Source organism: Haliaeetus leucocephalus, unplaced genomic scaffold, assembly GCF_000737465.1.
Source record: "Haliaeetus leucocephalus isolate CR32 unplaced genomic scaffold, Haliaeetus_leucocephalus-4.0 Scaffold545, whole genome shotgun sequence".
Lineage (NCBI taxonomy): Eukaryota > Metazoa > Chordata > Aves > Accipitriformes > Accipitridae > Haliaeetus > Haliaeetus leucocephalus.
The window spans coordinates 5,664,432-5,677,195 of NW_010972981.1; the positions used below are offsets into that span (position 1 = coordinate 5,664,432).

The window sequence follows — 12,764 nt, forward strand, 5'->3', positions numbered from 1 at the left end:
TAGTATTGAAGCTCCTTTGTTTATGTGGGTATAGAGTAAGGAAAAGCACATGGAAGAGTGATTATTTTAATAGAGCAGTGGTTAGAAATTTTGAGCTGACCAATGACTATCCCTGTCAAGAACCTGTTATCTCTTTATGAGGTGTTCAAAAGAAATACGTATTTGCCTTTATGGTTAGTGAGGTTAGGCTGTCTTTTTGAGAATCTTCCTCCTTTGTAAGTTCAGTATGGTTTTTTACCACTTCCTTGCAAAATCATTCACAGTTTCTGCTTCTATTATGTATTTTTGGCATTACAGTGAACGGTGGCAATTCAAAGAAAACCATGAACCTGAAGTTTTTGTGCTTTTTTTTTTTTTATTCACTTCTTTTTAAGATGCCTTCTGCACAGGAGATGAATGCTTATCTTCCAGTTAAGGATGGAGGGTATATTTAAAGAGGGGAGACTGTTCTCTGAACACTGCAGATATTCAATCATTGAAAGCAAGGTTCAGCAAATCCTCAGGTACTATAGTCTATTGGAGGGTTCCTATATTGGCAGGAAAGTGGTCTAAAAAGTCTCATCTTGTGTCTAATTTGTGACTTTTGTCAAGTAATCAGGCAATAGAGGTAACAGTAAGTTTGTTAAAGTTGATTTCTCATGCATCTAAAAAATTTCTTCTTCAGACAATCTTATTTGCAATTATGGGCAGATGGTAACTGTAAAAAGCACAGCTTTATTACTCAATAGCTCTGTTCTTACCTTATTTAGAAATTTAATTTCTTAAAAGAAAAGGTAGCTGCTTGTTTTTTAAAGGCTCACTGGTACTTAAATTATGGTTTAGTAGGGGACTTAGAATTGCTTTCTTAGGAAATAAAAGTCAAGTTCACTTGTGAAATATCTGTTCACAGGTGATGTGCAAGGTGAGATACAGGGGAAAATTTACTGTGCTAGATGGACAAGAAGAATCCTAATAACGGTACACTGGGCAAATCAGTTGTCACTGAAGGCTGTGAATGTGGGACATTACATGTGGAAGCATGCTTCAGACTGTTTTTATGTATTTGCAGTTTACCATTATTTCAGTAGCCAGTTTTGTGAACTACATGCAGTTGTTTTCCTTTTTCCTAACAGTCGCTCTTTTGTGATCTCAGTGGATGAAGATAAAACTAACGAGCCTTATATTGCACATTCCCTATGCAGTTACAATAGCTGAGCCAAATTATATTGTGTTTTAGGACTGAGATTCTGTTGGCATGCTGATTTTTCAAGTTGATAACTCTTTCAGTTGCTAAGGTAAGTGTGTGCAAATACGCAGTTTCCACTGAACATTTGAGCCAACATTATTAGGGAGTCAATCAGAATTAATAGCATGTGAATATAAAGGAATCTGAATAAATGGAATAATTTTTGATGATGTTTCTCGCATTCTATACCATTCCAACATTTTAATGGCATCCTTTACGTTGATAACATTTAAGTGCTTTAGTATACTTGAGATCTTTGGGCTACTGTTGCTTCTTGCAGCAGGTACCTACAGCAAAAAGCAAAAGCAGGAAAAACACATTTCCAGATAAATGTTTAGGCACTTTCTTGTTCTTAAATAAGCTGTCATTACTGACTTTCTTGCCTCAGTGTGGCAGAACTGTGCGAGTTCTGTCTGGATTAAAATTATGTCCTTTTTGGACTAGACCTTTGATTTTTCGAGTCATGTACAAGTATAGTGATTTACTGGATGAAGGGTTTTTTCCAAATGTAGGTAGACTACTATAAAGAAATGAGTTTGTTTACTTTATGTACATTGTTAAAAAGTGAGCCTATTTACTGATACGGTGCAGGCTGTATTTAAATTGCAGTTGTGGTTCTGTGATTTTCTTTTTATGGGGATTGGAAAAGAGAGAGGACAATAATGAAAGCAGTGTGGGAGGATGAAAGCAGGTCAGAAAAGGGAGAGGGAGTTTCTAATTGAACCAGTGACTTCCAGTGAGAGGGCGTGACTAAATGAAGCAGAGCTTTTTCTATTGTATTTATGTCAGTATTATTTGATATAGTGCCAAAAGTGTATGTAGTGCTGTACAGTTGAAGACTTGTTTCAAACACGTAACATGTTCCCTGTGCTGGAGGACTTAAATTCTTTAAGTATAGGCCGGAGCAGTACAGGATCATGCAGTACAAAGATGTGATAGTGCATGGTTGGTGGCATTCACCCTGGAGCAGGTGGGTCTTTTTTTTATTTTTTTATTTTTGTTTTCTTGAAGAGAGGGAATGTTTTGTGTATCGATCAAAAACTTTCTGGTTTTGTGATTTCAGGGGCTGCTGTGCCCCCTGCTTCCAAAGAGCCACAGTGCAGTTGGACCACCCATCGTTTGCACTTTACAGAGGAGAAAAGGACTTCAGCAGTAGGAGAAATGCTAGCATTGTTCGTGTCCCTTAGATATTCTCAATTGGTGAGGTTTTAGTTAATTTTATCTCCTTTTGTAGGATGGACAAGAAAGAGAGGGTACCTTGGGTCAGTAGTATTTCAAAGCAGATTGGCTGAGGTTGGCTCTTTGTACATTATGTGTAGGTATGAAAACTGTATTTTTAAAAATGGGTTAGCTTTTAGTTCATCTCCTAATCTTCAGGGCAAAGTCTTTATAGCAGAATTTATTACAGTAGACACCCTAATGAGAATCGGGGCCTAAGTGCTGCTGGCAGGCAAAAGTGAGAGTGAGTTGATGACTCCATGTGACTCCGTTAGTGCATGTGTTCATCCTGAATGATGAACCAGCCTGCGGTGTGATGGGTGATCTGGAAACTGTCATTTTGCTGACTTCATCAGCTCTAGAGGATCGCACTTAACGAACACTGTTGCACCTGGAGGGAACAACAGGGGAGGTAGGTGTCATTTCTTCAGCAGTTTCCTTCCGTACCTCAGGTGTGTGATATTATAGAAAGAATAAAAGCCTCTGAAATGCATCATTTATCTGTGTGTTTAGTTACATATGTCATATTACATAAAACCAAGTATGTTCATAGCAAAAAATCCCAACACTCTTAAGACAGATATATCACTGCAAAGTAATGGATCTACATAATCTTCAGTGTCTTCTGCACCTTTCCTAGAACTAAATAACAGCCACAGCACTATTTTTATTGGGGAAGTAGCACAGCAACAACTTCTGTGGTTCTGCTAAGCGAAAGGAAATAGTAGACCTTAAAATGTTTAGGGTATGAGTAGTCTACGGATTTAAAAACTCCTTTCTCTAAGATGCTACGCAGATAAAGTCACAGTAGTTAGGGACACTCACAGTGTAGGTTGGGTCATATTAGGCTGTATGGCATTAAGTTGCAACAAATTATAAAGATCAGTGGAAGGCAAAGAAAAAATGTGTGGGACATGGAGGGCTGTAGCCTGAGAAAAGTTAAGTCTGCTCAGAACTTTGTGAAGAATTAAGGTTGTGTGGAATCGTAGGCTATGGAGTATAGAGTGGCTGAGAGAAGAATTACTTCATCACCTGTCCTTTCTTTTGATAATATAAGCTTGTTTATTTTAATTCTTTCCTTTTAGTTTGTATTTTCAGTGTGGTGTTTGTTACTGGTAGTACAACTGTCTCTTATTTCCCTTAATGATCAGACCTGTGGATATTGAACTCATTTTTGTTTTGGAGAAGGTAAAATTTTCCTTCTGAAGATCTTTGTTTTAGCCATTTGTATGGTTCATTTATTCAGTATCCTCATAGGTGGAAAAGATAAATGTGAAATGTTCTATTTGAGCATAAGTAACGTTAATTGCTTGTGTTTACTTCCATCTTATAACTGGATCTATGAATTCAGTTACATCTTTTGTATTAATCTCTTAGAAATTGTATCCTTTAGCTGTTTTGTTTTTTTAATCATGTGTTAAACCTGTAGAACATCACTTTTTTGAGCTGTGCATTTTTACCATTGGCAAATCATAACAGTGCCCTACTTTCAGCTTCATTTAAAAAATAAAGGATATCAGTGTGGAATAAGGTGCACTTATAGAAATCAAATGCATCAGTTATCTCCAAAAACAAACAAATATTAAAAGTGATGTGAATCAACAGCTACATTTAATGTGTATTTCATAGACCAATTATAGCAGAAACCACTGTATGAAATTTTGTGGTCTTTTTTATATGCCAGCTCATGCGGGATCATAAATGGCCATTTTTAATACGTAGGAATTCTCTTTGTGTCTGTGAAACCACCAGATGGGATAATGTTTCCTAGTGATAGATGATCTTTTCCCTTGGGAGCTGTGTTCTAAAATGTTTGTAAGAGAATATGGTTGTGTAGGTGAATGCACAGAAATATTTTCAGTATTTGCATCTTGTCTTCACAGAAATCTGTGCACAGGAAAATAGATTAACAGAAAATTCCTATGTTTTAAAATGTACATCTGCTGCTTTGCTTTTACTGTTGATGTAACATGTTATTCTAAATGTGGAAATCTGCAAAAACAAAACAAGGGTGATGTGGAGTAGCTGAGTCTTACCACGTAGGTTGCAGTGTACTGCTTAACCTATATGAAATGTTTTTCACAATTGGAAGATTAAGGGATAGCTCCCGAGAACTATTCAGTGTGTCCTGTATATGGGCACTGTTTTATATATGTTGGCTTTGATAATTTTAAGCATGTTTAAAGTCCATGAATATAAACTTTCCTCAGTGCTTCTTCAGTTCCTCACTAATTTGTCTGTGGTAAGCAAAGTGAAGTTGGAAATGGGCACAGGATAGAGGATTAAAAGAAAGAGAGAAAGTAGGGTCCCAGCATGCTACTTGAATCCATCTCTTTCAGCTTTTCTCAGATGATGTCTCTGTCAACAGCTGAAAAGGAATACTTTTATATTAATCCTCAAACTTTAAATGTAAAACTAGAAAACCTAGTTTTTCACTTTCCTAGATCTTAGATAACCTCAGTAGGCCAAGTAAACCTAGTGAGGTCACATACTGGTGAGCTTGTAGTACACCACATTTAATAGGGTTTGTGATAACTGATCACATAGCAACTTGAAATGAATTCTTTGAAAAGTATTTTTGTTTCTTGTGGTAGAAGCAATAGGCCCTGTTATGATGAGGGTTGTTTTGTGCTAAAGGTTGAACATATATTTGAAAGACTTTCTAGCTTCCCAGATATGTAGCGGTTGTTTTAAAGTTGAGGGAGAATGATAAAAAATACCTGTGAATGACTTGTCTTATTTTAATTTCTTTCTTTAAAAGGCTTTTGTCTCACTGTCCAACTCCAAACTCTTCACATTCTTTCACAAGTTTCATGGCTGTGTAAGAGTTCTAGAAGGTTGTATCTGACAGCTGACTGTGTTTTTAGAACTGGGATTAAGCAAAGCACAGAGGTTTCTTTTGCTACACTCCTAACTACAATATACCTGTAGTAGTTGAAATAGCAGTATTTTATCCTCCTCTATCCTGTCACACTTAAGTAGGTTTTGGGATACCAGCTCCTTGGTAGATATGAGAAATACCGGAACTTAACTTCAACCTCTCACCAAACTTCATTGTCACTTTGTATTGTTGGAGAGCAGAGGTTGGAATTTCTTATGTTCTTTCTTTCTGAATTGCCTAGTATATTCTGAAACTTCTCTAGAGATTATATAAAAATCTTAAATTCTTTTCATTAGACTCCTCCTGTTTCAAGCATTGTTTCTCTTGGACCTCCTCTGAGGAAGTAAAAACTTTCTTTAGTCACTATATTTAATTTAGTATTCTTAATCATCTCTACCCCCTAGTAAGCCTATGCAAAGCACACTGTATTTGTCTCAAAACCCATTTATTTGACAGCTTTGTTTAGGGCAAGTGGGACTTGCCACTCAGTCTCTGGGTCTTATACTGCCCTGGATTAGTGATAGCCAGTATCTTATTTCTGACAACATTGAGAGGTTTGTGCTTCAGGAGAAGGAGCTGGAACGATTGCACTTACAACTTACACTTGCAGTTACAAGACTTCCTTCCAGGGAAGTTGCCTTCTGAGTGCTTGTCTGGGGATTGTTTTCAGAATCCATACTGAGGTATTACAGTCATCTCTTGTAGCTTATTAAAGAGTTCCTCTAACATGTTCTGCAGCAAATACTGTGATATGTGCTATCATGTAACTGGACTAATAAAGAATTGGTTTTGCCCTGCAGGAAAATTATTAGGCCCTTGCTAGATCAGTCAAAAGCACCAACAAGTGTGTAGGTCCAGTTGGAAATGATTTGACAGTTGGACATTTGGGAGTGAAACTTTTCCAATGAATGGGCACTCTGCCTTTTCAAAATCTGGCACTTCTTTCCCATGTAAAAAGCATTCATTCTTTAGTTTTCTCTGGGTCTGGCTGGGATGGAGTTAATTTTCTTCATAGCAGCTGTTACGGTGCTTGCTGTGTTCTTTGTGACCAAAATAGTGTTGATAACATGCTAATGTTTTAGCTCTTGCTGAACAGTGTTTGCACAGCGTCAAGGCCTTCTCTGTTTCTCACTTTGTCCCATGTCTGTCCCCCCCCAGTGATTGTGGGGTGTACAAGACACTGGGAGGGGGCACAATCAGGCAGATGACCCGAGCTAACCAAAGAGATATTCCATACCATACAATGTCATGCTCAGCAATAAAATGGAGAGGAGAGGGGTTTAGAGAGGTTACCCAGCTTTTGCTTGGGAACTGGCTGGGCATCGGTCTACATGTGGGAGGTGGTGAGTGATTGGCTTGTTTTGTTTTGTGTTTCTTCCACTTTTCCTTTGTTTGTTAAACAATTTTTATCGCAGTCTACAAGTTTTCTTGCTTTTTACTCGTGCTTTTCTCTTCATTGTGATGGCAGGGTCAGGGGAGTAAGCAGCTGTGTGGTGCTTAGCTTCCTACCGGGCTTAGACCCCAACATCCATGATCTCTCTATGCTTGTGTAAGGCAAAAAGAAAATAGACATCTCAACACATGAATATCTGCTATGTTTTTTGGATTCTTCAGGGTAATGCAAGTATTTTGCTCTTATTTTCAATGTGAAATTTTTAAGACACCATGAAAACTTCTGTCACAGAAAAAGTTGACAGAGAAAATGGTAACTGTAGTGTGTTTTTACTAGTCTTTGTATGTTCTGGAGTTAAATCTGAATGTTTTGCCTTGCCGTAAGCTTTTCTGATGCCTCATCTTCCATAATGTTCTCAGGCCCATTATTCTCACTAAGCAAGTCTTAGTTTGCCTTCATGTCTTCCCATTCTCAGTCCTCTCTCTTCCTGCTATTCCCCCCCATGTTGGCTTCTCCAACATGCTTGCTTTCTGGTCAGCTGTTATTCCTACTGTACTCAAATTTGTCAACTCCCTTTTGCTTTTTGCCTTTCTGGAAAGCTTTATTTACAGAAAGATCCGTACTTTTCCTACTAGATGCCAAAAATTGTGTCAGTCTATAGGCCAAGTGAAATTAGAATTCTTAAGGCAAATTGCTAAAGTTTGCCTCTATTTGAATGTTGTGGAAATATTTTTTTAAGGCTTCTGTGCTCGGTAAATAAAGGTGAATGGACTTTCTCAGGGACTGTAAAAAGGATGTTCTTGGCTGAAGGCCAATACCGGAAAAATTTGAAGTTCATATTCCAGGCAGGAGGATGCTAGAGCAGTTTAGTGACCACAGATTTTCAGTCAAAGTTGAGGATGGGACAGCATGTGATTTTTTTTTTTTTTTTTTTAATTTTTTTTAAAATATAATTTTGTTCTTGCAAATGGCAAACTGTCTTGGTTAATTTTAACTTACCTATTTTCCTTCCAAAGTTGACTTGACACATAGAACCATTGGGGAAAAAAAGCCACCTCATCCAAAACAGTTATCTCCAGAAAGTAAGACTGTATGATAGAAAAAAATTTGGTACTTTTAGTAGAGGCATATAATAACTGTTAGATTTTCTTTGTCTTTGTGCTCCTTTGTAGATGCTGGAAACAGTGGAAATTCATACTCCTGCAGCCATAGAAAACTATAGTATAGTACGTATTATCTGAGCTAGGAATTCCAAATAGGATTTGGCATTGTGGTATTTTCTGAAAACATTTGAAACTTACCCTATATGTTGTGTCGTGTTTTTACCTAACCTGAGAATATTAAAAGTTTGAGCAAAACTAGTTAGTGTACTTGTAAGATTAATGTTAGTACACTTGTTCATTTCCATTGTTACTTGAGGGGCAGTAAAGAGGTAGAAAAGAAAAAGAGTAAGTTCACTTCCTGTTCTGTAAATGGGGAAAAGAAGTTTGAATAAAAGTTTGAATGACAAACTAGGACTTGCCAAATGAAAAGGATGGACTTGAAAAGAGGAATGATTTGAGACATGATGTGGGAGAAAAGTTATGCCCTCAGTGCAAAATGTGGAAGTGAAATTAATTTAGCATCAGAAGAGAAATAAAATACATGAAATAATAGAATACAAACTAGTGGTTGGAGAAAATACAGGACTGAAAAAAGAATTACTAGAACAAGTGTAACTTACTGCAACAGCAAGTGATTATGGTGTGACTAATGCTCATGCTCATGTTTGCAGTGCAGTGTGTTAGGGAGATACTAATAAAATAGAGTTTGCACTGAATTAGTTTTGTGAATTGAAACAGCAACTTGACTGTATGTTCAGAATTACAATACAGTACACCTGAAACAGTGCTTAGTCTTGAATAGTAAAATAAAAAACAAAGGAAAGGCAATGAACTTGGTGAGCATTCAGATATAATGATATATAACTTATAATTAGGATTTCAAATTATATATATTTAGCTTGTTTAATAACCACTGTAGAAATACAATTATGATACAATTTTTAGTTTCCTCTCCTGTCTATATTTGTTATCCATCAATCTGCATATTTTCAAGATATGAACAAAGAGGAGGAATACAAATACTGAATATAAAAAGGAATTTCAGAATGGTGAAATCCAGGGAAAACCTGCAAGAAAAATGTTGCAGTCTGTCATCTCTGACAGGTAACCTTGAAAGGTCTGAACTGGCTCATTTTTCAACATGCCAGTTAAATATGAAAATTTGAAATAACAGCAATCATAGCTTGTACAATGTCTGTCATTTAGTACAAAACCAATGATAATGTGTTTCTTGTGCTTTAATATGAGCTGTCTTAACATCAGAAAAATTAAAAAGCCTCTAGTCTTTTCTTCTACATGGTATTTACTAATAGTTTTTGTACTTCAGGTTGTGTTTTCAATACAGGTATCTACATCAAGTTGCAAGCACATGGAAAGAGTAAACCAGATGAACCATTACATGAAATACATGTGATGCTTTTTTGGTTTGGTGGTTTTTTGTTTTTGTTTTTGTTTTTTTTTTTTAATTTTCATGTATTGTTTTTATATCTTGAGTTTTGCAATGTGACTGAAAATCTGGCATCCTGAATGCAATCGCTGTTGTGGCATATATCTGGTTCATAGGAGTGTATATACCGGACTGTGCCTGCTAGTGATCAGTAATGGACAATTAAGGAAAGAATATGAAAGACAGGGTAAATGTGGACTGGGTTTTTTCCTCCTGGTAACTTCTTTGCTGCTGGTAGAACATGGTTTAGGTTTTCCTGAGAACAAGGTTGTAAAAAATAGGTCACTGTGAGTTATAGAAGCTGATGGAGTTCTGTACCAGATTTTTGTTTAATCTTTTGAGTCCATTTGTGCTTTCAGCCTCCACAATATCCTCTAGCAATATGTTTCACAACTTAGTTATAACAGTGTTTGTAGAGCAAGGAATTATTTTTTTTTAAATGAAGTTTTCAGATATTAGATATATTTCTTAATTCCTGTGTTTGTGAGAGAGAGGATAACCATCTCCTTTTCACATTTAGTCTATTTTTTATTAGTCTCTTAGGTCTCTGCATCTGTTTGTCACTCTTCTCTCATGCTCTCACTCTCACTAAAGGCTGAACAGTTTTAGCCAGTTGCATATGAAAACTATTGAGCATCCATATTGACTTTTGTATTATCTTTTATTACTCTGAGATTACTTTTTTCCCCTACATTTTCAGTGAACTCCAGGCAGTTTTCAGAATTGTGGGTGTGTGGCAGAATAATGCTATGACATGGTAATGTTTGTGTTTCCTATTCCATTCTTAATCATCCTTGAATTCTAACTTCTTTGACTGTTGCTATTGAGCTAGGGAGGTTTTTTACTGGGTGTGTAAGAATGCAATGTCCATCAACCTTGTTCATGCACATATTGGTCACTTGTTTAAATAATTTTATTTATAGCATTCCTGTACAATTCACATTAATTTTTCCTAAAATATAGTTATCCCTGTGAAAATCTGAGTGATATGTAGGTAAGTCTTAGAGTTCTTAGTTCTGAAGAACATTTATGGGATCTTTGAAGTGATTTTGAGGTGGCACAGGAAAGTGCTTTTCATTGACACTAAGGCTAGGGTGCCTCACTGTCAGTCATCCATCAAGATGATATTATTGAGGAAAAAGTAGCTGAATTTAATTTAGAGACAGTAAAAAATTGGACTTAAAGTAAGTAAATATGAATATGTAATTTCTTCCTGTTCTACCTCTCTCTCTAATGTATATTGAAAGAATAATAAAAGATTTACCAAATTTAGTTTGCATCATCTCTTTGGAAGGTTTGTGTTGCTAAGGCTACATTTATGTGTGTTCACAAGTTTATTACAGTGCCATAATTAACTTTATTTTGGATGGAGGAGGCTAGAGAAAGCTGGCATGTGATTTATAAAGGTACTGCACTGAGCATCAGATGATCAGAGTTTACCCTGTGCATCTCCAGAATGACTCGGTGCTTTAGCTCTGCCTCTGAAGAATGGGGATTTTGGTACTTTTTCCTGTGCTGTATATTCAGGCTTTGACTAAAGAAAAAGATGGGGTTTATTTCTTTAAGTAATTGCAACTGTTTTGTATAGATGCCTTGCTAATAAAGCTCTCTTTAGGCAGCAGTAAGTGTATATGCAAGGGGAATGTATCTGCTGCTCTCAAGAGCTCTGCATGGGTAGATGTTGCCTTAGGGTAGTGTAAGATTTTGTCTGGGAGGGGTTTTTTGTGTTAATGCAGTTTCTGATGTACTAGTGTCTTCATCTTGGATTGGGTCTGTTGGCAACAGTACAAGCAAGTGTGGTGTGTGTAATGCCTCCTTTGCTCCAAATTAGGCACTTCTTAATTTTTTTCATGGTGAATTAAAATGTGCAGAGGGATTGAAACAAAAACTAGTTCTACTCAAAATCAGGCAGCTAATCTATAGGGTTGTTGTTTGTCTGGAGAGTATTGCTTAAAGGTAATCTGTTGTCTAGTCAGTGAGTCACAAGAGAGGTGAATCCTCTGCCAGATATAATGATCCTAGGTCTTCAGGGGAGAACAGTAACTACATAGATAGTACCGGGGAGGTGGGATACACACACCTACTCACACTGTTATCCAGGGAAAATCAGAGACACAGGATATGCTTGGGAGATTAAGCTAGGCAGATCCTGAAAAGATAAGTGGTAGAAGCAGAAACGCTTTGGGATATAACTTTACTGCTGCCAAACTGCAAAGCTGTTTGGGTTTATTAGTTACCTTTCTGCATTACAAATGACAATGCAGTGATACATACCACAGAGAAAAATATAAATGAAGTACGTGTCCAATAGACCTCACAATTTAAAAAACATAAAAGCAAATCTTGCAGCAAGAATTTTAGATTCATTGTTTCATTTAAATTTAAAAAAGTCAAACAAGTGAACAGTATACTAACAAGAACGTAAAATGTGAAAGGAACTTCTGTCTGGTTGGAAAAATAAATTTTAATTTCACTGTTTAAACTGAAAAAAATAATTTGGCTTCATCTTGTTTATTTAATTCCTGTATGTAGAGTGAACTACCAGTACTTTTTAGAAGATTAATTTCTCAAGTCTTGGAAAAATAACTTCAAAATTTGCTGAATGTTCTCGTCACTGTCTTTTCAGGAGAGTGCTATTCTGCTCAACTATATAAATGGCAATAGCTGTGTATTTTTACTTTGTACATTTCTAGAATTACTCAAATGAAATTGGAATGTATCAAATCATTCCACCACCAGTTGCTGTAGAGTTCAGGACGGATCCACTGCATGAACAGGGGAATTTCTTGTCTCATCATGTAATGATCAAGTTCTCGCTGTCCTAGGGAGCCTCCAACACTGTTGTAGGGCAGTATTAGAAAAGGGTATTTTTCACTAACTAGGAAGCATAAAGAGAAAGATATGCCCACTTATCAAAGAGTTTGGAAAGTCATAGAAATACTTACGAACACTGGCAGCAGAAGCACAGCCTCTTATGTCTCAGTTTATTTTTAGATGGAAAGGTGTTAAGCTAAGCCCGCTTTTTTTTTTTTTCTTTTCTTCCCTTCCCTCTTTGTCCTTATTTTAGCTTGTGGTTATATTTCCTTACCAGGTTGAGCAGATGTACGTTGCTGGGGTACAGCCTTCCTTTTTTCAGGTCTTTTACCTGACCATTTTGGTTTAATCTGAAGATGTTTTTGTTAATGAAAATGTTTCTGTCCTGTGTAAATTCAGTATCTTATGTAAATGAAGACTTTTGTGGAAAGTCTTAACCTAGTGTAAAGAGTGTACACTCTCTCAGGAACAGTGTTAAAGCACTGAAAGAAATGCAGCTGTCTCAAAACACTTTATGGCTAAAAAATGTTAAGTGTATAGCAGGATTTTTCTGGATCACACTTGGCTACATTCCACAAGAGATATTTTTCTTATAATTCTGTACTGACACATATGAAATACATTGTCATCCTTTTTGTAAGAAGTCATTACAGAAAAACAGATTTCTGAGAAATTGTCCTGAT

General features: G+C 36.5%; 1 protein-coding gene across 2 annotated transcripts in view; it reads left to right on the plus strand.

Moving 5' to 3' along the window:
- Positions 1–12,764, plus strand: part of RBPJ (recombination signal binding protein for immunoglobulin kappa J region) — a 64,305-nt gene that overhangs the window by 20,590 nt on the left and 30,951 nt on the right. The window contains exon 2 of one of the 2 annotated variants that reach the window (XM_010576872.1): positions 1,217–1,274. The exons of the other annotated variant lie outside the window; for it this stretch is intronic. The gene's annotated coding sequence lies outside the window, so the exon portion shown is untranslated. The remainder of the gene's footprint in view (positions 1–1,216; positions 1,275–12,764) is intronic. 2 annotated transcript variants of the gene reach the window in all.